This window comes from Gopherus evgoodei, unplaced genomic scaffold (genome assembly GCF_007399415.2).
Source record: "Gopherus evgoodei ecotype Sinaloan lineage unplaced genomic scaffold, rGopEvg1_v1.p scaffold_33_arrow_ctg1, whole genome shotgun sequence".
NCBI lineage: Eukaryota > Metazoa > Chordata > Testudines > Testudinidae > Gopherus > Gopherus evgoodei.
The window spans coordinates 3,926,262-3,931,067 of record NW_022060005.1 but is presented as its reverse complement, the minus strand read 5'-3'; the positions used below and the strand labels follow the sequence as shown (position 1 = coordinate 3,931,067).

At 50.9% G+C, this 4,806-nt stretch overlaps 1 non-coding gene across 1 annotated transcript; it reads left to right on the top strand.

The window, feature by feature from the left end:
* Positions 1-3,823: 3,823 nt before the first annotated feature.
* On the top strand, positions 3,824-3,896 carry TRNAV-AAC. Its single transcript has one exon. It is a non-coding gene; the product is annotated as a tRNA-Val (tRNA).
* The last annotated feature ends 910 nt before the right edge of the window (positions 3,897-4,806 follow it).

The window sequence follows — 4,806 nt, the reverse complement described above, 5'->3', positions numbered from 1 at the left end:
GGGCAGCTATACAACAGAGCACTTCGTCCCATTTTGGCGCCATGGGTTGTGGAAAGGAGATGGAAGGGTGCGGGTCGTTCCACTTCCTGTCCCAACGCCCCGTGGTGCATCGCTTCACATCCCAGCAGTCACTGTTTTTCCATTCACGTTTGACACCATTGTGAGTCTCCCAAAGGTTTCTGTGCAGCTCGATTTCTGTGGGAAATGGAGCCCGAGCTGCTGAGGACTTTGCTGATGAGTGTTGCCAGCACATCACTTTTGGCAGTGGAGCTATTCCTTCAGCTCCAAAATGACATTGAGGAGTCCGACGATGATATCAAGTCATCCTATGCATATGACAATAAATTGCTTGTGGCAGTCACGGAAATGCTCAGGACCGTGGAACGCCGCTTTTGGGCTCGGGAAATAAGCACTGAGTGGTGGGATCACATCGTCATAGAAGTCTGGGATGACGAGCAGTGGCTGCAGAACTTTTGGATGAGAAAAGCCACTTTCATGGGACTGTGTGAGGAGCTCGCCACCCCCCCCCCCCCCCCGTGGCGCAAGGACATGAGATTGAGAGCTGCCCTGCCAGTGGAGAAGCGGGTGGCTATTGCAATTTGGAAGCTGGCAACTCCAGACAGCTACCGATCGGTCGCAAACCAGTTTGGAGTGGGAAAGTCGATTGTTGGAATTGTGTTGATGCAAGTTTGCAGGGCCATTAATCGCATCCTGCTCAGAAGAACCGTGACTGGGGAAAGTGCAAGACATTGTGGATGGCTTTGCACAAATGGGTTTCCCTAACTGTGGAGGGGCGATAGATGGGACGCATATTTCTATTCTGGCACTACCCCACCTAGCATCTGAGTACGTTAATCGGAATGAGTATTTCTCTATGGTTCTCCAGGCACTTGTGGATCACTGTGGGCATTTCATTGACATTTACACAGGCTTGCCTGGAAAGGTGCATGATGCACGCATCTTTCGGAACAGTGGCCTGTTCAGGAAGCTGCAGGTCGGGACTTTTTTCCCAGACCGGAAGATCACAGTAGGGGCCATCGAAATGCCCATTGTGATCCTTGGAGACCTCGCTTACCCGTTAATGCCTTGGCTCATGAAACCGTATACAGGACAGCTTGACAGGAGCAAGGGCTGGTTCAACTAAAGGCTGAGCCAGTGCCAAATGACTGTGGAGTGTGCTTTTGGCCGTTTAAAAGGACGCTGGAGATCTCTTTATGGGAAGCTAGACTTGGGAGAAGGCAGCATCCCTGCGGTTATATCCGCATGCTGTACCCTCCATAATATTTGTGAAGGGAAGGGTGAAACATTCAGTCAGGAATAGACCTCTGAGGTTCAATGCCTGGAGGCTGAATTTGCACAGCCAGAGAGCAGGGCTACTGGAGAGGCCCAGCACAGGGCTACGAGGATTAGGGATGCCTTGAGGGAGGAATTTGAGGCTGAAAACCAACAGTAATGTTAGGTGCCTTGCACGGGAGTGAAGTGCAGTAGTTACAATGATTTGCAGTGCCTGTTTTTTTCCTGGGCTACAGTATCTTTCACTTTCTGCAATAAAAAAAACTGTTTTAAAAGCCAAGAATTCATTTATTGAAAAGAAAATAACTAAAAGAGCAGGGGGGTGGGGTGGTGAACTGTACAATCAGAGGTTTGAATATGTCCTGTCTGGAATGCTGTACAATGACTGCTACACTTCAGGATGCCTATACTGCATGGTGATGGGGGTTGAGTGCAGAGGGTAAGGGTCGTAGTTCTCAGGGCTGGTAGGTGAACATACAGGTGTTGGCGGCAGCTGGTGGTGGTAAGAACCTGGATGCTGGAGAAGGGAGTTTTGAGCTGACATTGGGGCACAAAGGAAAGAGCTTTGGGACTGGGGGTGGGGCGGCACTGTAGTGCTCTCCCTGCATGGCTATGAGTGCCTGGATACAGTCCGTTTGGCGCACCAGGATGCTTATCAGCTGCTTCGTGCTTTTCTTCTTAGCCGCTGCCTTTCTCCTGCTTTCTCTCTCCCTCCACTACTGCATTTTTTCCCTCCATTCCTGCAGTTTTTTACTCTCTCTGGCAGACTGATTCATAACTACTTTCATCGTATCTTCTTTGCTTTTCCGTGGCTTCTTCCTCAGGTTTTGTAGCCTCTCAGCAGTCTCTGATATGGCCAGTTAAGAATTCAAGGACACTGTTATTAGAAAGATAAAAATGGAAACATTTAACAAAGAGGCAGCATTGTGTATAATCACAGTGAAGGAGTTTACAGTCTCACTTTAGCATACTTTCCACATACCAAACAGAGCAGACACAGCCCCCAGCAGCGAAGAAATGGTGAGTAGGGGGGAATGGGTGCAGGAGTTAATTAATCCTGGAAGATATCTCGCTGCTGCGGGTCACCTGGGAAGGGGGACTGACTGGTTCAGGACTGTACTGGGGTTTCTGTGCATTGAGGAAAGCAAACAGCTGCAGGGGGACCTACACTGAACACTATCCCAACATTTTCCACAGGAGTTTATCCTGGAAGATATCTCGCCGTTGCGGGTCACCTGGGAAGCAAGGAAGGGTCAACTACAGCAAAGTGGATTCTGCCCTGGCCCCTATGCAGCTTGCCTGTGTGCAGCAATGGTTCCCCCACCCCTCGCAGCACAGTGGCACGGATGCGTTAGCCTGACTGGGACAAGGACCATAGTGACTCTCCCAATAAACTTGCGCAAGCGCATTGCCCACACTCTGGCTGAAACTTTTAAAGAGATTACCAAGGCCGATTACCGCAACATGATAGACCACATCAATGGGCTATTCCACATCTAGGCATGCATGCATGCAGCCCTAATCCTCCCTCCTCTTCCAAAAAATTTCCATCCTGAAAATAAAAGCTGCTTACCGGGAACCTGCTCCTCTGCTTCTTCTTCACCAATAAGTTCCAGCTGCTGCAACTGGCTACCTTCCTCCTGGCTTGAGAAGAGCTCCTGGCTGCATGCCTCCTGGGACTCCGGGGTGTCTCCCACCACCCCAGTATCCTCACTCTTGGTTTCCTCCCCTCTTCCACCTCCCCCTCCTATCCCCACTCTGAACTGTCCATCGTGGTCTTCGGATTGGCAGTGGGGTCACCTCCAAGTATCGCGTCCAGCTCTTTGTAAAAACGGCAGGTCATGGGGGCAGCACCTGAGTGGTGGTTTCCCTCGCGGGCTTTGTAATAGGCACTCCACAGCTCCTTTACTTTAACCCTGCACTGTACCGCGTCCCAGTCATGGCCCCTTTCCAGCATGGCCCTTGAGATCTGCCCATAGGTATCATAATTCCTACAGCTGGAGCGCAGCTGTGACTGCACAGCTTCCTCCCCCCAAACACTGATGAGGTCCATCAACTCGCCATTGCTCCATGCTGGGGCTCGTTTGGCGCATGGAGGCATGGTCACTGATTGATTGCACTCCACACCTGGCTGAGCAAACAGGAAGGGGATTTTTAAAATTCCCAGGGCATTTAAAGGGCTGATCACCTGAGGCCAGGGCAGTAGAGTGTGAACTGATGAGCAGAGTGGCTGAACAAGCATTCGGGGATACCTCTGAATACCTCGGAGGCCAATTACAGCGCTTTTGGTGGCCACACTTGTGGAGCAGTGCTGCATCACTAGCGCTGCAATCCTTATACCCGAGGCAGAGCAGGAGTACAACCAGCGCTGCAGCCAGAGAGATGCAGTGCTGAATGTGCCTTGCAAGTGTGGAGTTGCGCCGCAACTCTCCAGTCTAGCCAAACCCTAAGGTGCCACAAGTACTCCTCTTTCTTTTTGTAGATATTAGCCAGGATGGATAAGGAATGCTATCCCTAACCCTGTGACAGAGTTTCTGTAGTGTAGTGGTTATCACGTTTCCTGAACATGTAAATGGTCCCTGATTCGAAACCAGGCGGAAACATGAGGGCTTAATTTTCCCAGCTCCTACTGTCCTGTCCCTGATGTTGTAGGAGCAGCAGTGATTTCTATGCTCAAAAGGTCTGTTATACTTTCCCCCCTCTCACTTTTGTCTCCTCTCTCTCTCTCTCTCTGAATGCCTATGAAGTGGCTTTTCCCCTCCTGCTCCCTCCTGGACTGCTCAAGGGATGAATGTTCTGGTTGAAGAGCAGAAGAGCTCCCAGGTAGACAAGGTGTCTGGGACTCTAATTAGGTAGCAATCATCCAGAGCATGGACGCTGCCCAAGGGGAGTGTGACCAACCAGATGCAGCCAAGTCATTTCTAGTCGCAGGCCATGAGGTGCAGGCTCTTAAAAGGGGAAGGGGCCATGTGCTCAGGAGAGCACTCACAAGCTTGTACCTCCAGTGAATGTCCTTTGCCTGGACTGCCTGGCCAGTGGTTCTCTGCGTTGCATTTCATTGTGCCTCAGGAAGACTTACCTTCATCGCACCATCCATAGCTGCACTGTGGGACACTTACCTTGCAGAATCCTGACATCTCCAGTGCCATGCCAGTTCTAGGAGCGTGAGTATGTGAGTGCGAGTGTGACCCCCACCCCCTCTCTAATTTTGAGCTTAGCTGTCAGTATAATAAATGTGCTGCTTTCTGCCATACTCTGATGGGTCACTAGTCCTCCTTACATTTACTAGCTGGCCTAGTTTTGGGTAACACCTGCGATAACCCCAACCCCTGCATTGCAGAGGGTGGTAAAATGAGCTGAGGAAAAAGCCTTGGCATCAGCAGGGGAAAGCTAGAGGATCTTGGCCAGTCACCTTTTGAAGCCTTCTGGCTTGGCTTCCTCTGCCCTTGGAGATTGGCCTCAGAGGTCGGCTCTTCCTGCTGGCCTCCTTTGTGTGACTTGCTAAAGGAGGAA